This window comes from Carcharodon carcharias, chromosome 2 (genome assembly GCF_017639515.1).
Source record: "Carcharodon carcharias isolate sCarCar2 chromosome 2, sCarCar2.pri, whole genome shotgun sequence".
Lineage (NCBI taxonomy): Eukaryota > Metazoa > Chordata > Chondrichthyes > Lamniformes > Lamnidae > Carcharodon > Carcharodon carcharias.
This window is the reverse complement of record NC_054468.1, coordinates 232414025-232438364: the sequence shown is the minus strand read 5'-3', so window position 1 is coordinate 232438364 and position 24340 is coordinate 232414025.

Genomic DNA, 24340 nt, shown 5'->3' with positions numbered 1-24340 from the left:
CGCAGGACTGTGTCAATATTGATTGGGAAGAGGGGTCCCTGGGGCTGTTATGATATTGAATGGGGAGGGGTCTCCCTGGGAGCGTGTTGATATTATTTGAGGTGAGGACCCCCCAGGGATTGTGCTGATATTATTGGGGGAAGGGAATATATGTTTGTCAATATTCAGGTGATCTCTGGGAGATGATTGCTGTTTGTAGATGGTCTTCGACTGGAAAAGTTCGACTACCACATTTTTGCAGGGGGTGTGTGTGTGTGTATATGTGTGTTTGCATGTGGGTGTGTATGTATGTGTGTGTATATTTGTGTGTGTGCATGTGTGTGTATGTATGTGTGTGCATGTGTGTGTGCATGTGGGTGTGTATGTATGTGTGTGTATATATGTGTGTGTGCATGTGTGTGTATGTATGTGTGTGTGTATATGTGTGTATGCATGTGGGTGTGTATGTATGTGTATGTATATTTGTGTGTGTGCATGTGTGTGTATGTATGTGTGTGTATATGTGTGTGCATGTGTGTGTATGTATGTGTGTGTGTATATGTGTGTACTTGTGGGTGGGTGTGTATGTGTGTGTGTGTATATGTGTGTACATATGGGTGTGTATGTATGTGTGTGTGTATATGTGTGTACATGTGGGTGTGTATGTGTGTGTGTGTATATATGTGTGTGCATGTGTGTGTGTATGTATGTGTGTGTGTATATGTGTGTGTGTGTGAAATAAAACTATAAGGTATCTAATATTACTTAAACATCAAAATGCAAATACACTTAACAGCAAATCCAGTTCATTAGTTAATTCATGAGAACGAGTAGGTAAGGTTTAAAAATCCATTATTTGCTGTCATTTGCAACTTCCAATAAACATTTCATTTAACCCCCCAAATGTTGTTGGTAATTTGTTGATGGACTGAGCTGCCAATTGTACTTGAATTTCTGCTGGAAATGCTCATCACGTCTGCATTTGTGGAGACAGAGACAGAGAGAGACAGTTAACATTTGCTGACCTTCCATCACAGCTCTTCCCAGAAACATTAACTCTGTTTCTCCTTTTGCAGATATTACCAGACCTACTGAGTATTTTCAGCATTTTCTGTTCCTACTTCAGATTTCCAGTATCAAGCGTTTTTTGCTGTTGTTTGAATTTCTGCAGTCTGTTTTAATGCTAATTATGTGGACAGAGATCTATATAGAGCTGCATAGAAACTAGAGCATAGAAATGGACCCTCAGCCTGAGACTAGAGTCTTAAATTTAAACAAAGCCAATTGCATAGGGCAGAGTTTTAACCTTGTTGGGCGGGCTCGGTGTGGGTGGGCTCGGTGTGGATGTGCTCGGTGTGGGCGGGCTCACTGTGGGTGGGCTCGGTGTGGGCGGGCTCGGTGTGGATGGGCTCGGTGTGGATGGGCTCGGTGTGGGTGGGCTCGGTGTGGATGGGCTCGGTGTGGGTGGGCTCTGTGTGGGTGGGCTCGGTGTGGGTGGGCTCGGTGTGGATGGGCTCGGTGTGGGTGGGCTCGGTGTGGGTGGGCTCTGTGTGGGTGGGCTCGGTGTGGATGTGCTCGGTGTGGGCGGGCTCGGTGATGGGCTCGGTGTGGGCGGGCTCGGTGTGGATGGGCTCAGTGTGGGTGGGCTCGGTGTGGATGTGCTCGGTGTGGATGTGCTCGGTGTGGGCGGACTCACTGTGGGTGGGCTCGGTGTGGGCGGGCTCGGTGTGGATGGGCTCGGTGTGGATGGGCTCGGTGTGGATGGGCTCGGTATGGATGTGCTCGGTGTGGGCGGGCTCGGTGATGGGCTCGGTGTGGGCGGGCTCGGTGTGGATGGGCTCAGTGTGGGTGGGCTCGGTGTGGATGTGCTCGGTGTGGATGTGCTCGGTGTGGGCGGGCTCACTGTGGGTGGGCTCGGTGTGGGCGGGCTCGGTGTGGATGGGCTCGGTGTGGATGGGCTCGGTGTGGATGGGCTCGGTGTGGGTGGGCTCGGTGTGGGTGGGCTCACTGTGGATGGGCTTGGTGTGGGTGGGCTCTGTGTGGGTGGGCTCGGTGTGGATGTGCTCGGTGTGGGCGGGCTCAGTGATGGGCTCGGTGTGGGCGGGCTCGGTGTGGATGGGCTCGGTGTGGGTGGGCTCAGTGTGGGTGGGCTCGGTGTGGATGTGCTCGGTGTGGGCGGGCTCACTGTGGGTGGGCTCGGTGTGGGTGGGTTCGGTGTGGATGGGTTCGGTGTGGATGGGCTCGGTGTGGGTGGGCTCACTGTGGGTGGGCTCGGTGTGGGTGGGCTCACTGTGGGTGGGCTTGGTGTGGATGTGCTCGGTGTGGGCGGGCTCACTGTGGGTGGGCTCGGTGTGGGTGGGTTCGGTGTGGATGGGCTCGGTGTGGATGGGCTCGGTGTGGGTGGGCTCACTGTGGGTGGGCTCGGTGTGGGTGGGCTCACTGTGGGTGGGCTTGGTGTGGGTGGGCTCGGTGTGGATGGGCTCGGTGTGGGTGGGCTCGGTGTTGGGCTCGGTGTGGGTGGGCTCACTGTGGGTGGGCTCGGTGTGGGTGGGTTCAGTGTGGATGGGCTCGGTGTGGATGGGCTCGGTGATGGGCTCGATGTGGGTGGGCTTACTGTGGGTGGGCTCGGTGTGGGTGGGTTCGGTGTGGAATGGCTCGGTGTGGGTGGGCTCACTGTGGGTGGGCTTGGTGTGGGTGGGTTCGGTGTGGATGGTCTTGGTGATGGGCTTGGTGTGGGTGGGCTCGGTGTGGGTGGGTTCGGTGTGGGGGGGTTCGGTGTGGGTAGGCTTGGTGTGGGTGGCCTTGGGGCTCGATGTGGGTGGACTCGGTGTGGATGGGCTCGGTGTGGGTAGGCTCACTGTGGGTGGGCTTGGGGCTCGGTGTGGGTGGGCTCGGTGTGGGTGGGCTCGGTGTGGGTGGGCTCGGGGCTCGGTGTGGGCGCAATTGGTGTGGATGGGTTCGGTGAGGCTGGGCTCGGGGCTCGGTGTGGATGGGCTCGGTGTGGGTGGGCTTGGTGTGGGGGTCTCGGTGTGGGGGACTCGGGGCTCGGTGTGGGGGAGCTCGGGGCTCGGTGTGGGTGGGCTCACTGTGGGTGGGCTTGGGGCTTGGTGTGGGTGGGCTTGGTGTGGATGGGCTCGGTGTGGATGGGCTCGGGGCTCGGTGTGGGTGGGCTCGGTGTGGGTGGGCTTGGTGTGGGCTGGCTCGGTGAGGGGGGGCTCGGTGTAGGTGGGTTCAGTGTGGGTGGGCTCAGGGCTCGGTGTGGGGGCGTTCGGTGTGGATGGGCTCGGTGTGGATGGGCTCGGGGCTCGGTATGGGTGGGCTCGGTGAGGGTGGGCTCGGTGTGGGTGGGCTCAGTGTGGGTGGGCTCGGTGTGAGGGGGTTCGGTGTGGGTGGGCTTGGTGTGGATGGGCTCGGGGCTCGGTATGGGTGGGCTCGGTGAGGGTGGGCTCGGTGTGGGTGGGCTCAGTGTGGGTGGGCTCGGTGTGAGGGGGTTCGGTGTGGGTGGGCTCGGTGTGGATGGGCTCGGTGTGGGGGATTCGGTGTGGATGGGCTCGGTGTGGATGAGTTCAACAACTTCAGATCATGAACTCTCCCCTCCATCCCCACCCCCTTTCCAACCCCCTTTTTCCAATAATTTACATGTTTTAAATATATTTTTCTTTTCCCACCTATTTCCATTATTTTTAAATGTATTTCCATCCATTGTTTTATCTCCACCTTTCAGTCTATTTTGATCCCTTCCCCCCACCCCACCCCCACTAGAGCTATCTGTACCTTGCTCGTCCTGCTTTCTACCCTTAATGTTAACATTAGCACATTCCTTAGCTAATATCACCACCGTCAACACCCCTTTGTCCTTTTGTCTATGACATCTTTGGCAATCTCTCCTTTGCCTCCACATATCACTGGCCCTCTATCCAGCTCTACCTGTCCCACCCTCCTCAACCAGCTTATATTTCACGTCATTTCTATATTCCCTCAGTTCTGATGAAGAGACATACGGATTCGAAACGTTAACTGTGTTCTTCTCCGCAGATGCTGTCAGACCTGTTGAGTTTTTCCAGCTATTTTTATTTTTGTTTCAGGTTTCCAGCATCAGCAGTATTTTGCTTTTATGCTTTCATTTCTCTAATCTTATTTGTCCTATGCCAATTTGCTTGTGGCTCAGGTAACAATAATCAGGAAATTATTACCTTTGCGGTTCTGCTTCTTAATTTGGTGCCTAGCTCGTCAAACTGACTATGCAAAGTCTCCTTCCTCATTCTGCTATGACATTGGGGCTGGGATGAGTGAATTTGGAGTTTGCTGATGAAGGGCTTTGGTCTTCTGAATGTTGAATGTTAGTCCCACCCTCTTGTATGCCTAGTAAGCACATCGACGATTCTCTGGAGGTCCATCTCTGACACAGCACTTACAGTGGCATCATCACCGTATTGGAACTCACTGAATGAGGTCAGGGTGGTCTTTGTTTTTTGATTGGAGATTAAATAGCTTACCGTCCATTTGATAAATAGGCGGCACTCCAGCAGGCAGCTTGTGTCTAGTCAGACGGAGGATGGCACCAAAGAAGATCGAAAAAAAGAATTGAAGCAATGACACAACCTTGTTTGATTCCTGTCTTAGCCTCAAAAGGGTCTGTAATGGATCCGTCGTTGAGGATCCCCGTTCGCCTATTATCAAGAAGCAGGTGAAAGATGGTAATGAATTTTGGAGCACGTCCTCACATTAGCAGAATATTCCAGTCAGCCTCACAATTTACGGACTCAAGGGCCTTTGTCGAGTCAAAGGACGCTCGGTAGAGAAGCTGATGTTGTTCACAACAGTTCTCTTATAGTTGGCGAGCTTGTTATGGCCAGGTGGGGAGGGCTGAACTGGGCCCTCTCTATTCAGCCTCCTCGGTTGATCACAACAAATGTTTTTAAATTTCCTTTCCCTCCATGAATGCCTTTTCCAAATCCAACTGTACTTTTAACTATCGATGCAGTGAACAATGAGGATCTAATCAAGGTAGGTTTTCTTGAGTTAAAGAAAGAGCAAGTTTTTTAACTCCCGCACCCGAGTTAGAAAATAATAAAAGATGTGACATCACACACACTGTTATTAGAAGTAAAGAAAGTTAGAGTCCAAATAAAAGTCAAAAGAATATCCAGTTAGGAGTCCTTTGCTTGTCTTTGAGGTGTAGATTGTTAAATGTTGCAGCTGATTGAAGTTATCTGGTTCCTTGGAGCAGGTAGATGCAGAAGATGTTGCAATTCTTACCAGCTCTTGGTTTGTTGATAGATTCTGGGCAGGCCGATTTCTTGAACTGGGTGCTATGTTTATTCCCAGGGAGAGAGAGAGAGCAATCTCTTCAGCCTGTTTCTCCTCTGAAATTTTGTTGCAAAATCTCTCCGATGGTGACTACTTTGGCTTGTTAAAACCCAGTTCTTAAAGCCCTGCGGTAGATGTATAGCCCAAAGGAATTCAATTACCATGTCTGCTGTACTCATTGTTGTAGATCAAATAATCACATTTTGATGTCTCATGTCAGAAATCTTTAATACATTTCAAGGTGACAAAAACCAACAGGAGGTGGTGTTCTTTCATCCTCCACAGGGGTTTGAGTGTTTGTTGGTTGTATATCCCAGCAATTCCCCATTATCTTGATAGGATACAGTTGATTAAAGTTCCAGCTCTTAGTATTTTTAATACCTTCCTTTCAATAGTCCTTTTTGAAATGGACCTTGACACCTCCAGCTGTGGCGTTCCATGAGCAATCATGTCAGGGCATGCCAGTAAGGCAATCCATATGGTAACTTAGTGGTCAACTTCCATCTTCCATAAATCAGATGACTTGTGGCAGCCATCTTTAGCCCGTGCTTTTTTTCTTTTCTTTAAAAAAAAGTCCCTTTTAAACAATTCGGCATGTTTTTGGTTAGCTGGCGAAGTTATAGGTATATATCACTCAGCTTCAATTGCCTGTCATCGTGACAAGTTGTAAAAATCATGCTGACTGTGCCTCTTGATGGCCCAAACTCACATTGAGATTCATGGAGTAGCTTTTCAGCAAGTGTAATAAGTTGGTTCAGAAGGGTCGGTGTAATGATCTTTTCTGCAATAGAAAGCAGGGACACGTCTCTGTAATTCCCACAGTTGGATTTATCGCCTTTCTTGAAGATCGTCACATTTATGGCATCCTTGATGTCATTCACGACTTCCACTTCATTCCAGATCCATAGGGTAAGGGCGTGGGGCTAGAATGTTAATTCTTTTCCTCCATGCTTAAAGATTTCAGTGGAGTTTCCATCACCTCCTGCTGCTTTGTTTGTGTGATGGCTTTCATCACCTCCACAGGCATTGGTGGAGTTCCAAGCTCATCTGTAACTGGGTGTTGTGGGATGGAGTTGAAATCACTCTCATCGAAAATTGATTCTTGATTGAAAAGGTCTTCAAAATGCTTCCTCCAATGTTGTCAGTTTCCCTTTCCTTGATCAGATCTCCCCCGTCCTTAGGCCTCAGAGGAACTGGTCCTTGAGCAGTTGAGCCATAAATGGTCTTTGTGGTAGTGAAAAATCCACAGATATCATTCACGTTGGCAAGATGTTGAATTTTCTTTGCCTTGTCTGCCACCACACGTTCTTCATGTCATGGGTGCACCTTTGTACCTCGGCCTTTGTTTGTTGGTAAATCGGTTTCTTTTGCTTTGAGTTTGGGTCATTCAGCCAGGTGCAGAAAGTCTTGCGTGTATGACCAATCAGTTCGCTGCTTTCCTGATCATTTTCATCAAATAAACTCTGATGTTTCCCAACAGAGAATCCAAGTATCTCTTTGCAAGCATTGAGGACATTGGCCTTAAGGATATCTCAAACACTGTGGACACTCTTCTTCTGTTCCTGATTGAAGTTTGAAAGGTTTTCCCGAAGCCATTGTCAGAATCGGTCTCCTTTGATTGACTCCTTCAGAGCTTTGACGTTGATCCTTCGCGAAAACCTCTTCTGTTGCACCCATCATTTGGAAGTCAGTTTGATGGACATAATTGAATAAATGGGTGATTGGTCCAGCTGTCATTGGCCCATGTCATTGCTCTACTGGTGCAGGCATTTTTGTGGTTCTGGGCACAGACAATGATGTAATCGATCAGGTGCCAGTGATTGGACGATGGTGTTGCCATGACGTTTTGTGCTTGTTCTTCTTGGTGATGATAAGCCCACGTTCTGCACATTTGGTAAGGAGAAGAATGCCATTGGATTTGACATTTCCAATTCCTTCCCTGCCAAGAGTTCCATTCCAGAGATTGAAATCTCTTCCAACTCTGGTGTAGAAGCATCTGAGAAGAATAAGCCTGTCCTCCTTTGGAACCCAATGGAGAGCTTTATCAAATATGGCATGGAAATCTTCCTTGAATTCATCATTGGTGTCCAGAGTTGGGACATATGCATTGGCCATGGTGGTGAATTGACTCCTCACCAGTTTGAGACGAGGAGTAATGAGGTGCTCATTTCTTCCAAGAGGGAGCGCATGAAGCTGGTTCACAAGTTCATTCCTGATGGCAAATCCAACTCCCTGAACTCTGTGTTCTTCTCAATTCCCTTTCCAGAAGAAAGTTTGACCATCTCGGAGATCCTTGAGCAGCCCCTCTCAAGGTCACTAGGTCTCACTCAGAGCGGCAATGCCGATGTCATAGCGCAACGCTCTGGGCATTCACTCGGTGTGTCCATGAAGGTCCTGATGTTCCAGGTCCCAAACTTTACCACTTGTGTCTTTCATGAGTTTCTGCTGCAGAAGATGATCCCTCTGGATGTGGCTACCTGGTCAGGAGAAATGAGGCAGATTATGTTTCAGGCTACTTGTCCATTCCCCTCCCCAATAAGGAGTGAGCAGAGTAGGTCCTACAAAGAACTGCTCAGTTGTAGTTACAGCTGCCAAAAGGCACCCCTGCCTCGTCTGAGTCTAGAAGGCCCTCTTGTAACAGCCACCTCAGTGCCAGATCATGAATAGAAGTTTCCAGACAACATGATCCTGCTCCTGTCACTATTTGCTGGTCACCAAAGGACTTGGGAGATGTGCTCGGAAAGAAAGGAAGCCTGTGTGGGACATCTTTTAGCACGGAGAAACTGTTGCACACCAGCTGGCACATGTGTCCTGACAGAACAAAACCTTGATTCAATGGCAAGGAAACCAAGATGGTTGAAGGTTTCATTCTGCTGCAGCTTTTGTCCACCAGATAAAGCCATTGAAATATTCCAGATGGTGGATCTTAGACTCATTGCCTGGTTTCCATGGCGATGATGACTTTTGAAAGTCCATTTATACCACACCAACAGCATTGCCCTCATCAACCCCCTCTGATACCTCTTCAAAAAACTCCAGCAAGTTAGTTAAACATGATTTTACATTAAGCCGGTGCCGGCTTTCCTTAATTAACCCGCCTTTGTCCATGTGACTATTAATTTTGCCCTGAATTATTGTTTCTAGAAAGTGAGGAACTTAAAATAATCAATAATAGTGAAGAAAAAGTACTGGGTAAATTAATGGGAATGAAAGCTGACAAATCCCCTGGACCTGATGACCAACATCCAAAGGCATGTCTATGGGGAGATGGTACAGCAGTGTTAATGTTATTGAACTACTAAATCCAGAGGCGAATGCTCAGGTACATGGACTCAAATCACACCACAACCCCTGGTGGAATTTAAATTCAAGGAAAATATATTAAATTAATTTAAAAAGCTGGAATTGAAAGCCACTCTCACTAATGGTGACCATGAAACTATCATCAGTTGTTGTAAAAGCCCATCTGCTTCTCTAATGTCCTTTAGGGAAGGAAATCCGCTGTCCTTACCTGGTCTGGCCTACAAGTGACTTCAGACCCACAGCTATGTGGTTGACTCTTAACTGTTCTCAAGGGCAGTTAGGGATTGGCAACAAATGCTGGCCTTACCAGCAATGTCCATATCCCATGAACAAATGGAAAACGATTTTAAAGAGGCGGCTCTTCTCCTTCCTAGGCAGTCCCTCAGGATTGAGGATCAATCCAGCTCGAGGGGTTCTCAGATGGCTGATCATCAGATACATGATCTGCTGACTCAGCCACAAGCAGATGGGTTGTTGGGAGGTTTGTCAGTTCTCTCCAACGCCTTGACTTCACCTCTGCACATTCTCAACAAAGTCTTGCAATGTGCCTCAGTGCCTTCCCAAATGAACCATCTCCATTTTGGTCAGTCACAAGTCAGGGTCTCCCAAGAGTGGATGGGGATGGTTGAGTTTTTCAGGGATGTTTTGAGGACATCCTACATCCTGTAGCATCCCTAAAGAGATGGCTCCACAGAAAGCAAATGCATTGGTTATGATATTCCAGAAATCCCTAGACACTAGAATGGTCCCAATGGATTGGAAGTTAACAAATGTATCTCCACTGTTCAAGAGAGGAGGGAGAGTAAAGTAGGAAACTCCTGACATCAGTCATTGGGAAAATGCTAGAATTTATGATTGAGAGTATGGTGACAGTACATTGCAAAAATCATTAAATGATTCAGCAGAGTCAACAGGGTTTTATGAAAGGCAAACCATGCTTGACAAATCTATTGGAATTTTTTGAGGGTGTAGCAGGGTAGATAAAGAGTACTGGTGGATGTAGTATATTTGAATTTTCAAAAGCCATTCAGTTAGGTGACACACAAGAGCTTTTTACACAAGATTAGGGCTCATGGGACAGAGGGTAATGTATTAGCTTGGATTGAGAATTGGTTAAAGGATAAAAAGTAGAGAGTAAGAATAAACAGATATAAAAACAAAAAACTGCGGATGCTGGAAATCCAAAACAAAAGCAGAAACAGAAATACCTGGAAAAACTCAGCAGGTTTGGCTGCATCGGTGGAGAAGAGTACAGTTGACATTTCAAGTCCTCATGACCCTTCAACAGAAGGACTCGAAACGTCAGCTGTGCTCTTCGCCGCCGATGCTGCCAGACCTGCTGAGTTTTTCTAGGTATTTCTGTTTCTGTTTTTGTTAAGAATAAACAGATAATTTTCAAGTTGGCAGGATCCAACTTGTAGGGTGCCACAAGGATCAATGCTTAGCTCCAGCTATGTACAATCTATATTCACGTCTTAGGTGAAGGGACCAATTTTAATGGATCCAAGTTTGCTTATGACTTGGACCTAGATGGGAAAATTAGCTGTGACGAATTCGCAAAGAGATATAAACAGATGAAGCGATTGGCAAGAAGACGACAGAAAGATTATATAAATGTGAAATTAGCCACTTTAACAGGAAGAATAGAAAAGCGGAATGTGTTTGAGAAGGTGAGAGACTGATAGTATTCAGAGGGATTTGTACATTATACACAAAAAACAGCATGCAGGTGCAGCAAGCAATTGGGAAGGCAAAGTGATATGTTAGCCTTTATTGCAAGGGGCTTAGAGTATAAGAGTAAGGAAGTGCTGAGCTTTGGTGAGCACTGACTTCAGTTTTGGTCACCTTACCTAAGAACGGATATACTTGCCTTAGAGTGGGTGGAATGAAGATTCACTGGATGGATTCCTGGGGTGAGAGAGCTGTCCTATGAGGAGAGATTGAAAAGAATGAGTCTGTACTCTCTGTGTTTAGAAGGATGGGAGATGATCTCATTAAAATGTATAAAATTCTAAGAAGCTTGACAGGATAGATGCTGAGAGGCCATTTCCCTTCGGCTGGAGAATCTAGAAGGATCATAGTCTCAGGATAAAAGTTCAAACAATTAGGACTGGGATGACGGGATATTTCTTCACTCGGAGGATTGTGAGTCTTTTGAATTTTCTACCCCATAGGCTGTGGTTGCTCAGTCTTCCGTATATTCATGCCTCAGGTGAATAGACTTTTGGACATTAAAGGATCTGGGGATAGGGTGGGAAAATGAAGTTGATATTGATCTGGGTGGACGCTGCCTCAGGACAGCTCCCTCCAACCTGGGGGGGACTTTCCCAGGACAGGATCAGAACTGAATCAGCTCCCCACTCCATGGATAAAGGTAACCAATTAGTGCCACCCAGCTCCCACTTAGGAGCCATTTTGTGACACCGATTATATTTCCCTGCTGTTGGAATGGAACCTCACCGATTTTGGAGGCTGCCAGGTATTAGAGGCAGCTTCCCAGTGGCAGGCTGGGGGCTATCGGAACTGAAGACCTCACGCTCAGTGACATGGTAACGTGGATGAAAGGCTGCACCGTATCAATCATTATTACTCCGAAGGCATTTTCCCTCCACCCAGTGGCCCTACCGGCTTCAGGACTCTTTTATTTGATGGCTTCTGTGCTGGAAACCAGAGACACCTCCATCTTGAAGTGCCCTCATGCTCCTCTACCTACCTCAACTTTCCTGGCAGGGCTGCCAACCAGACATGGCTGCAGCCCCTCCAATTGGGCATCCCCTTCAATGGTCCACTCACTTCCATTACTTGAATGGCCACAAGAGGTGGATTCTTAACTGGCCTCCTCCTGGAATATTGTGACCACATCCCACCAAGGTCACTTGAGTTCCTGACCTGGAGTTGAGGCCGACATCAGGATTGTGACCCATTGAGGAAGATGCAGCCCATTGTGCCTTCCTGTTCTTCCATTACTGTGACCACCTGAAGCACTGGAGCAGACAGAGAGGTCATCAGTCTATTGTCTAATCTGAAGGGCCCATGTTCGATGATGGATTAGTGCGATGAAGTCTTGAATTATAAACGATTGACTGATATTAACAAGCTGTTGACCAATGTGGGAGGATTCCCTTGCCCAAGTAGTTGAGATAATTTTTCAAACCGTTGAGAAACTCAAAACTGAAGGCATACCACCTGCATGGGATTGATTCTGAATTTAAGTGATATAACAGCGATTTTGAGGTATGACCTCATTAACATTGGGCTGCAGGATGGCCAAGGGGCTACACACAGATCTGGTTCACCAGATTGAGGTTTATGAATATTCGCCTGGTCTTGAAGTGTGGAGTGCGAGGATAATGATTTACAGGGATAATGAAATAGGTTAAATGATTTCTGACCCTTCTGCCACACACAGTCCAGAAGAGAACTGGAATGAGCAGAGGTTGAGTATTGGGACAGGGAGTTGCATTGCCCCAAGATGTGGGTCAACAATGTGGGTATGGCTAGAAGGAGGAGAAGCTCATGGTGGAAACATAAACTATTTGTTTTGATGGGGAGAGATTGCATTTGTGTTGAAAACTGTCCCACTACAGTAATGGCCAGGATTATTTTTATGGAGGTGAAGGAACACTCCAGCTCCCTTATTACACTCTCCAACTCTTTCCAACTTCATGTAATAATTGGGTTCCTTGTGAATGCTGTTTCTCCAGTTGTGCCTGTTTACACCTGTGACACTGATCTCAATCAAATCTTTGTTCCTGAATCCTCTGTTTCTGCTCTCATCTCCTGTTCTCCCACCCCTCGTTCCTGTACCTCTACCCAATCTCCCTACACGATTCCTACCCACCCACCACCCCCCCCCCACCCCACACACACACCGCCAACTCCCCTAAGTGGGTTCGGACTGCAAGCTCTCCCAGTTCATTGATGTAGCCAGCCTGAGTGCACTTACCATCACGCAGTAATTCAAATAAAGATGAGTGCAGCAACCCTTCTGTGATACAGGAATAGCAGCAAAGCATAGCTCTTCCCTGACTTTTACTCTATCTAACCCTGTGCTGTACCTGTCCTGGGAGTGTTTGATGGGGACAGTGTAGAGGGAGCTTTACTCTGTATCTAACCCTGTGCTGTACCTGTCCTGGGAGTGTTTGATGGGGACAGTATAGAGGGAGCTTTACTCTGTATCTAACCCCGTGCTGTACCTGTCCTGGGAGTGTTTGACGGAGACAGTGTAGAGGGAGCTTTACTCTGTGCCGAACATATGCGTTAACTTGACCTTGAGTTCTCAGATGCTGACAGCAGATGTCCAAAATTGGGAAAAAAGGTTCCTTCAGTTCGATTGGCAGAAAGATTACTGAGCAACATTTTGAATGTTCAATGTGAGAGAAGTATGTTCTGTGCTTAGAGTGTGTCAGACCTCTGGTGATTACAGTGATGCTGGGATCAATTGTTCAGACGATAATGCTGCATAAATGACTTTGTAATCAGACTTCAAGCCTAATTTGATGCGATGAGTAAGCGGTGAGTCAGGATTTGAGAGCCTGGAGTTTTATTCTCTTTCATAATGGGAAATCCTAGCTCTCTCAAGGGTTCAATTATGTATTGACCTGTTTGAAAGCATGCAGTGTCCCATGTGCTTATTGACTTTTTTAAAGTGCAATGAATATTTATTTTAGTGCATTGCTTGCAGTGCTCCACATTTGAATAGTTTCTGTTTCCACCACTAGCTTCACCTCCCTCTAGCCATACCCACATTGCTGATCCAGATCCTCGAGCAATGCAACTCTCTGCCCCATTTCTCACCTTTGCTCATTCCAGTTCTCTGCTGGACTGTGTGTGGCAGAAAGGTCAGAAATCATTTAACCTCTTTCATTATCCCCATAAATCACTCCCGGGTATCTGTTTTACGAACATACATACAAATTAGGAGCAGGCCCCTCGGCCCCTCGAGACTGTTCCACCATTCAATAAGATCATGATTGTGGCCCCAACTCTACATTCCTGCCTATCTCTTTGACTCTCTTGTTCTATATATTATATATATAAATGATACAGATCACTTGATTAGATTCCAGCCCATAATGCACTCTTACCTGGGTACCTTTTATTCTATATATGGGTATAAAACCACCCCCCCGTCCCTGCCAACGCCCCTAACCCCCACCCACCCAAAGCCCTATGATTAGATTCCAGCCAGTAATTCACTCCCAGTTATCTGTTATTCTATATATAACTGCCCCGTCCACACCCCCAACCCCTCGATTAGATTCCAGCCTATAGCTCTCTTCTGGGGATTTATATATAAATACCTTTCCCCAAGTCCCTCGATTTTAGTTCATCTTGTAGCTCACTCTCGCTAACCTGTTATCCTACATGAACCCCACACCATTCCCCAAACCCCTCGATTAGATTCCAGTCTATAAAAGCAAAAAACCTGTATTTAACATTGTATAATATCCCAGAACTTTATCAAACAAAACTTACCTCACTTAAAGAGGTTATTGGACAGGTAACCAAAAGCTTGGTCAAAAATGTAGGTTTGAAGGAGTGTCTTAAAGGAGGAGAGAGAGGTAGAGAGCTGGAGAGATTTAGGGAGAAAATTCCAGAGCCTAGAGACTCCATCATTCTCAGGCACCCACTAATCCCATTTTCCCTGCAGAGTCAGAATTTAGCTTCCTTGTTTACAGGGAGGTTTCTATAAACCTGTTGGTTTTCATAACCTCTGTTTTTTCAGTCTTTAAGAAATTTCCTAGTCCCCCAAAAAATATGTTCAACTGAAGTGTGATCAAAAAAACCTCAAGACTGCTTCTAAGCAGGAATTCCTCTCAAATGTAAGTGTTGCTCAGGAAATAGAAAGCAGATGTAATGCAGCATGTAACGTTTCTCTCTATTTTGACTGTACACTAATTCTGTGTCAGTGCTGTTTAAACACCATCAAGGATGTTGTTTGCAAAACAGGCCAATTGTCACCTGTCATAACACTCCCATGTTTTCATTTCAAAATATATTATTGGAATTCTTTGCACTTCCTACCCCTTTCACTGAAAAATACATTGCTATTTTTTTTTTTTGCCAACACCTGGCAGCCTCACATGCCAGGAGTTCATGCAAGAACCTGATTGTAACTGAATGCTGGTGTTTTCATTACCACTCTGACAAAACACTAAACATTTCATGGACACATGGACCCTGTGTTACTGACTGTATCTTTACTGATGTTAATCCAGCTCCCTCACACTGTCACTCAGTAACCCCTCCCCCCCAGTGCCCTGTGTTACTGACTGTATCTGTACTAATGTTAATCCAGACCCCTCACACTGTCACTTAGTAACCCCTCTCCCCCCAGCGCCCTGTGTTACTGACTGTATCTCTACTGATGTTAATCCAGACCCCTCACACTGTCACTTAGTAACCCCTCTCCCCCCAGCGCCCTGTCTTACTGACTGTATCTCTACTGATGTTAATCCAGCTCCCTCACACAGTCACTCAGGAACCCTTCTTCCCCAGTGCCCTGTGCTACTGAGTTGCATTTTTGCCCACATAACCAGCTCATTGATATATTCCTGCAGTTTACAGCTTTCTCCCTCATTGTCAATCACATGGTTAATTTTTGTTTCATCTGAAAACTTCTTAATTATGCCCGCTGCATTTAAGCCTAAATAATTGATATATTCCATGAAAGTATGGGGGCTGGTATTTGCCATGAGGATCCCCACTGGTAGCTATCTTGCAGTCACAGAAACACCTGTCGACCTGTCACTGAGCCAATTTTGGATCCAGTTTGGCACTTTCCCTTGGATCCAATGAGCTTCTAACTTGCTGATCAGTCTGCCATCCGTGACCTTGTCAAAATCCTTGCTAAAATCCATGCTGAGTCCCTCAAATTCACCACCCTCATCAACCTTCCCTGTTACCTCCTCAGAAAATGTAATTGTTAGTCGGACACGACCTTGCCTTAACAAATCCATGCTGACTGTCCTTGATCAACACATGTCTTTCTAAATGATTTATATCGATTCTCAGAATTTTTTCCACTTAGACAAAGGCAAAATACTGCAGGCGCTGGAAATCTGCCAGACTCGGAATGTTAACTCTGTCTTTCTCTCCACAGATGCTGTCAGATCTGCTGAGTTTTTCAGCATTTTTTGTTTCTGTGTTATTTTTTCCACTAATTTGCCCAGCACCAAGGTTAGATTGACTGGCCTGTAATTACAAGGTCCATCCCTTTTCAACAACTGTGCAATGTGAGCAGCCTTCCAACACCACGCTTGTAGTGAGAGGAATGGAAAATGATGGTCAGACTCCCTACTATTTTGTCCCTTGCTTCTCCTAGCAAGTTGGGATACATTTAGTCCCATTGGATCACAGTTCAGAATCCAGCCCCAATTTGAATCAGAGAGGCTGGTATTGTAACCATAGAGGGTTGAGAGTCACACCAGCGCAGCGCAGTGGGGGACCCGGGTTAAGGCTTGCTGTCTTGGTGGCATAGAGGACGTTTCACCCTGCATCTACAATGCTGCATCTGTGGTGTTCTTTTCTCCAGGAGCCTCCGCCTCACTGGATTAACACTTTCATCTTTTTTGGGGCTTCCAAACTCAGTCAGATTGGAGACGATTGGCTAATTCCCCTGTCAATCACACACACACACACACACACACACACACACACACACTGCTGGGATTGCGTTACTATCCTCCACTCAACTGCATTTTTCCGGAGAAATAATCCAGCTTCAGTTGGGAGATGTTGCTGCAGTTTAGATCATGAGTTCTGTTTGCTGTAGTTCATAAAGACGCAGTGTAAACAGTCTCTGGCTGGCACTCCTGGCAGCCGGTTGAGATTAAAGATGGCAGAGGGCTGCTCCTGCCCATTTCTGACATGACCTGTGCTGACTGGCATGTTGTGGGGGAGTGATAGTGTGGACATGCCTCAGAAGACCACATTGTCAGTCAGCATCTAATGTTGATTTGGTGCCCAACGTGACATTTTGCGCCTCGCTGCTCCTATTAATACCCTCTCTTAAACATGCTGTTATAGTGTCGATCTTCAGACAACTTTTCTCAGTGGAAACGTTTGGCTTTATTTACAAGAGCGCAGTAGCACAAGCGCTTATCACACTCCATAACTAAAGAAGTTTCCCCTCTCAAGGTTCCCCGCGCTGCTAACACATTGGTTTACACAGATTATGTGATCTTACAGCACAGGATTATTCTTAAAGCTACAGTCCAACATTTCCCAAAACTATAATGACTATATTCCTCCCCCTTTAACTTTTCTGTGCATTTTGTATTTACAAGGATATTTATCTCATGGCATTACAATATTTACAAAGGTCATGAAATTACAAGTTCAGTCTTTCAGGTGGTTTCCTGATCTGTGTGGAACATCACAGCTCCACTTCCGATTCTTTTGTAGGAACCACATTCTCTGGACCCGCATTAACATCAGGTACCTCATTAGGCACACGCAGTTCAGTGTCTTCCACTCCGACAGAGACATCGGGCATGTCTGTCCTTGGTTGAGCATCTTCAACAGGAAATGCTGGTTCAGTCATGGTTACAGCCGGAACAATATCTTGTTGGGGTATCTCTCTTTTTCTCAAATGATCCACATGCTTATAGGTGATCTGGCCCTCCACTTCCACATGGTACGATAATGGTCCAGTCACTGAACTTACTTTACCCGGTAACCACTTCAATCTTCCACTGAAATTCCTTACACATACTGCTCCATCCAACAGTAAATTGTCGCTCAGGACTATGCAAATCATGCGTTGCTTTTTGGTTCCCTTGACTTTTTTCCACTGTCCCCTCCAAATTGGGAAGGATTAGGCTTAGTCTTAGGCGCCTCATCAGTAATTCTGCAGGTGTTGCTCTGTCGTGTGTGTTGGGGGGAGGGTTTATTCTGTAGTGAAATAGGAAACAATCAAGTTTGGTCTCCACCTGGTCACCTGTTAACGTTTTCATTCCTGCCTTAAAAGTTTATACTTCCCTTTCCGCCAGTCTGTTTAATGACGGATGGTACAGTGCAGTCTTCATGTGGTTGATACCATTAAGGCTGATAAATCATTGGAATTCAGCATTCGTAAATGCAGTTCTATTATCTGAGACGATTACCTCCAGCAATCTGTGGATGGTGAAGCTCTGGTGTAGTTTTTCTATAGTCATGCCTGACATTTGTGACTTTACCTCATTAGTGTCTAACCACTTGGATTGAGCATCTATAATCAGTAGAAATGTGGTTCCATGGAAAGGACCTATGTAGTCCATGTGCAATCACACCCAGGGTCTACCAGGCCACTTCCATGGGTATACTGGGGCTGCGACTGGCAGATTTTGTAGCTGCAGACATTGCACACAGTGCTTTATGACATTTTCAATATCGGCATCTATCCCTGGCCACCATAGGTAACTGCGTGCTATGGTCTTCATTCGGGAGAGTTACTAAACTAAGTTAAACCTTTATTAATAGAAGAAATTATTTTAAGCACACCCATTTATCTACAAATTACTACTATAATAACTTCTAAATCCCCTAGTTAATCTAAATCCCAGTTACACTTTCATTAAGGCAACAGTAAGACACAGATTTTAAAAGACCCAGGCAAAGAATCACGATACCCTGAACAATCCAATTCAAAGTACCCTGTCGCTTGCCATTTTAACACTCCACCCTGCTCTCTTGCCCACATGTCTGTCCTTGGCTTGCTGCATTGTTCCAGTGAAGCCCAACGCAAACTGGAGGAACAACACCTTATCTTCCGACTAGGCACTTTACAGCCTTCCGGACTGCATATTGAACTCAACAACTTTAGGTCGTGAGCTCCCTCCCCCATCCCCACCCCCTTTCTGTTTCCCCCTTCCTTTTTTTTCCAATAAATTATAAAGATTTTCCTTTTCCCACCTATTTCCATTATTTTTTAAAAAGAACACCCCCACTAGAGTTATACCTTGAGTGCCCTACCATCCATTCTTAGTTAACACATTCGTTTAGATAATATCACCAACTTTAACTTTAACACCTATGTGTTCTTCTGTACCATTGTTGTTGACATCTTTTGATGATCTCCTTCTATCACTGCTTGTTTGTCCCTACAACCACAGCCACCCCCCCCACTCCACCTCGCTCTCTCTCTCTCTCTCTCTCCGTCCCCCACACACACACCTTAAACCAGCTTATATTTCAACTCTTTCTTGGACTCGAACTCAAGTTCTATCGAAGGGTCATGAGGACTCGAAACGTCAACTCTTTTCTTCTCCGCCGATGCTGCCAGACCTGCTGAGTTTTTCCAGGTAATTCTGTTTTTGTGTTTGTTTTGGATTTCCAGCATCCGCAGTTTTTTTGTTTTTATCTCTGTGTTTAATTGACTGCCACTGCTCTTCAAGAAATGCCTACCTCCTTGAAGAAGTTCTGTTCTTTTCTGCGACAAGATTTCCGTTCCTCTCTTTTGCCCTGCTCACCTTCCTTGCTTTCCATTTCCCTCCTGGTGTTTGACAAGGTGTTTACTAAAACTCGCTTTCACAGCCACATCTCCTTTCTCAGTGACTGTCTCCATCTCCGACTTACCCCACGTGGATTTCAACTGAAATTCCACCCCTCATCTTTCGAACCCACCCAGGATTACAGGTATCTCCGGGACATAAAACATTTCTCGGACTGCTGTTCCCGTCACAGTCTGAGATCCACACTCAGTGCCATGCACCGCCATATGAACACACTCGACCTCTCCCTCCAGCAGCATCGCCGTACCCTTTTTCAAAGCTGCGCGTGCCCCCGGTTTCATTTTATCCTTCGGCTCATCCGACGCCTCAACAAGAAACTTTTTCTCTTTCTCTCAAGTGCTAAGGAACGCAAGCTCCAACAACTCATCGACACCAACACCCATCTAGGACCCTCCACCCCTGCCTGTCCCTCCGTCCCCACCCTTTCTTCCAATCCCAGCCCCAGCCGTGTATTCACTATACCCCCTGACCTTCCCCTCTCCGATGCTGAATGTTCAGTGCTCAGCAAAGGACTTAGTTTCATACCCTTACGCCCTCACCTCAATGAATTTCGGGCTCGGCATGATGCTGAACTCTTCTTCTGCTGTCTTTGTCTCCGGGCTCACTTCTTTGGGCAGGAGTCCTCTCCCAGTTCAACGGATCCTTTTACCCATCTCCAATATTCTCCCTCCACCTGGACCCCTCCCTCTGGATTCTTACCTTCTCTTGATCTTTTCATTGAGAACTGTCGGCGCGACATTAGTCGTCTCAATTTCTTTGCTCCTCTCACCCATTCTAATCTGTCTCTCTCTGAACTTACTGCACTCCATTCTATCAGGTCCAACCCTGACATTGTCATCAAACCCGCTGACAAGGGTGGTGCTGTTGTTGTCTGGCGCACTGACCTCTACCTCGCGGAGGCTGAGCGTCAACTCGCAGACACTTCCTCCTACCTCTCCCTGGATCATGACCCCACCACTGAACATCAAGCCATTGTTTCCAGGACTGTCACTGACCTCATCTCCTCCGGGGATCTCCCTCCCACAGCTTCCAACCTGATAGTCACCCAACATCGGACAGCCCGCTTCTATCTCCTACCCAAAATTCACAAACAGAACTGCCCCGGTAGACCGATCATCTCAGCTTGCTCCTGCCCCACAGAACTCATTTCTCGTTATCTTGACTCCCTTCTCTCTCCCCTTGTCCAGTCCCTTCCCACCTACATCCGTGATTCCTCTGACACCTTACGTCACATCAACACTTTCCAGTTCCCTGGCCCCAACCGCTTCCTCTTCACCATGGACGTCCAATCCGTCTACACCTCCATCCCCCACCAGGATGGTCTGAGGGCCCTTAGCTTCTTCCTCGAACAGAGGCCTGAACAATCCCCATCCACCACTACTCTCCTCCGTCTGGCTGAACTTGTTCTCATGCTGAACAATTTCTCCTTCAACTCCTCTCACTTCCTCCAAATAAAAGGTGTGGCTATGGGTACCCGCATGGGCCCCAGCTATGCCTGTCTCTTTATGGGGTATGTGGAACATTCCTTGTTCCAGTCCTACTCCGGCCCCCTTCCACAACTCTTTCTCCGGTACATCGATGATTACTTCGGTGCCGCTTCATGCTCTCGTCTAGACTTGGAAAAATTTATTAATTTTGCTTCCAATCTCCACCCCTCCATCATTTTCACGTGGTCCATCTCTGACACTTCCCTTCCCTTCCTTGACCTCTCTGTCTCAATCTCTGGTGATAGACTGTCCACCAATATCCATTACAAACCCACCGACTCCCACAGCTATCTCGACTACAGCTCCTCACACCCCGCTTCCTGTAAGGACTCCATCCCATTCTCTCAGTTCCTTCACCTCCGTCGCATCTGTTCCGATGATGCTACCTTCAAAAACAGTTCCTCTGACATGTCCTCCTTCTTCCTTAACCGAGGTTTTCCACCCACGGTCGTTGACAGGGCCCTCAACCGTGTCCGGCCCATCTCCCGCGCATCCGCCCTCACGCCTTCTCCTCCCTCCCAGAAACATGATAGGGTCCCCCTTGTCCTCACTTATCACCCCACCAGCCTCCGCATTCAAAGGATCTTCCTCCGCCATTTCCGTCAACTCCAGCATGATGCCACCACCAAACACATCTTCCCTTCACCCCCCCTATCGGCATTCCGTAGGGATCGCTCCCTCCGGGACACCCTGGTCCACTCCTCCATCACCCCCTACTCCTCAACCCCCTCCTATGGCACCACCCCATGCCCACGCAAAAGATGCAACACCTGCCCCTTCACTTCCTCTCTCCTCACCGTCCAAGGACCCAAACACTCCTTTCAAGTGAAAAAGCATTTCACTTGCATTTCCCCCAACTTAGTCTACTGCATTCGTTGCTCCCAATGTGGTCTCCTCTACATTGGAGAGACCAAAGGTAAACTGGGCGACCGCTTTGCAGAACACCTGCGGTCTGTCCGCAAGAATGACCCAAACCTCCCTGTCGCTTGCCATTTTAACACTCCACCCTGCTCTCTTGCCCACATGTCTGTCCTTGGCTTGCTGCATTGTTCCAGTGAAGCCCAACGCAAACTGGAGGAACAACACCTCATCTTCCGACTAGGCACTTTACAGCCATCCGGACTGAATATTGAACTCAACAACTTTAGGTCGTGAGCTCCCTCCCCCATCCCCACCCCCTTTCTGTTTCCCCCTTCCTTTTTTTTCCAATAAATTATAAAGATTTTCCTTTTCCCACCTATTTCCATTATTCTTTAAAAAAAAACACCTCCACTAGAGCTATACCTTGAGTGCCCTACCATCCATTCTTAGTTAGCACATTCGTTTAGATAATATCACCAACTTTAACTTTAACACCTATGTGTTCTTCTGTACCATTGTTGTTGACATCTTTTGATGATCTCCTTCTATCACTGCTTGTTTGTCCCTACAACCACAGCCACCCCCCCACTCCACCTCGCTCTCTCTCTCTCTCTCTCTCCATCCCCCAAACACACACCTTAAACCAGCTTATATTTCAACTCTTTCTTGGACTCGAACTCAAGTTCTGTCGAAGGGTCATGAGGACTCGAAACGTCAACTCTTTTCTTCTCCGCCGATGCTGCCAGACCTGCTGAGTTTTTCCAGGTAATTCTGTTTTTGTTTTAGTTTTGGATTTCCAGCATCCGCAGTTTTTTTGTTTTTATCAAAGTGAGTTTTTTTTTAACTTCAGTTCTTTGTAGACAGCAGCTTGAGGCTTAGATGCTGGAGGCTTTTCACACTTGTTTTAGATTTTAAAATGCCCACCATTACACACAACCTTTTCTCCTTTATGCATATTTTCCCCTTTGAATGCAAATTCCTATTGTTTCACTATGTCTTTGGACTTTACCTCTCTAACAATAAAAATCTCTCATAGTACCAATTTTATCAGTAATCTTTGGGAAAAATAAACACTCTGTTCCATAACTTCTCCTGGTTAGGTGAAACATTGCACTCCTCCTTTGAATTCAAGCTAGTCTAGTTCATTTAAAATGCAAATGTTCCCTTTACCTCTTACATTCTAAAACTTCCCCCTTTTTACCTATTTAACATTTTAAACCTAGCTTATCTTCTGATACATTAAAGCCTTCAGACCAGCTGCCTTTAATTCAATTAAGTCACACACACACACATACTCAGGCATAGACACAGATCCCACTATTACTCTACTTTACAGTAAATTCCAATAACATTATGAAAATTATTATATCTTCCTGACAGGATTGACTCTGCCAGACTGTGGCATTTTGGATGAGTGTATCTTCTGTTATTTTTAACAACCTTAGATAATCACAATCGCTGGGCAAGGTGCAGCACTGATTCTGTTTATCCTCATCACCAGTTTGTTATAGAGTTGATCTTCAGACAGTTTTTCTTAGTGGAAACATTTGGCTTTATTTACAAGACAGCGGTAGCAGCTACTTGGGTTCCTCAAACTCCATAACTAAAGAAACCTCTCCTGTTGAGGTATCCCACATTGCTAACACATTGGTTTACACAGATCATGTTACAGCACAGGATTATTCTTAAAGCCACAGTCCAACATTCCCAAAACTATAATTACTACACATGCACAGCGGAACATGTGCTCAGCAGCATCAGAGACTCCACATCCCCCCCACCCCAAAACCATTCAAATTATAGGTGAGATGGTTTTAACAATCTAGTTGCTGTTTCAGAGCTCATGGAAGTACTGGGTTGTCAGGGAAGTTGCGAGAAGTTGTTAAAAGTCAGAAGGGAATTGTGCTGGATGTTTGGAAGGTGTTTTTTTTTTTAAAAGGCCTCTGAGCACACCACTTACCCTCAGTCACAGTGATATAGTTGCAGCTCCCCTTGAGCCGCAGCATCAGAGGGAGATGGGACTGAGGCCGCAGGGAAGACAAGATGTTCATAGAGGGAGGAGGAGGCGGGCTCTCTGTAGGAGGCCTTACCCAGCCATGGTCTTCAGGGAGGAACACTTTTCCCACTGGTACCCAATCCAGGAGCTGTGATTGGTGACTGCATTTCACCAAGGAGATGACAGAGAACCGTGCTGCCTCATGAGATCAGGCCTACAGCTTCAGAACCGGGTGAGGGCGGTGCTGCCTGTGACCTTGAGGGCAGCTGTGGCCATTAATGCTTTTCGCCAGTGCATCGTACCAGGCTGAGAAGGCGGCATCATAAACACCCTGCAGTTTCCAGTCGTCACTGCACGTGGGAGATCACAAAGGCAATGTGCACCAGGAGAGAGGACTTGGTTGTTTCCTAAGCAGGGAGACGCAGGAGGAATGGGCCTCCCAATGTTGCAAGGAGCCAACAGCTGCACACATGTGTCTCTGCAGGGGCTGTATCACAATGTTGAAATGTACTGAAACCTGCCGGCTGAATGTACAGTTGGTGTGTGGCCACGTGGTGCCTGTCATGCTGGTCAATGCCCACTATCCTGGCAGCAGTCGTGATGCTTTCATCCCGCACCAGCCTGCATGTCGAGCTACCTTACAGCCCTCACACTGAACCAGAAAGTGGCTGCTTGGCGATAAAGGCTCTCTGCCACATGTCTGGCTAATGACCCCCCCCACCAACCCCCCCACCCCCCCACCTCTGCCACTGAGCTACATATAGCTGGTACTTATGCAGTGAGAGCCATGCTGCAATGAGCAATGTTAGTGAGCAGACCACCAGTGTGCTGAAGCAACGCTCCTGCTGCCTGATTGCTCGGGATGCATTTTTATTTTCATTCTGCTCCACGAATGCTGCGGGCAGCTG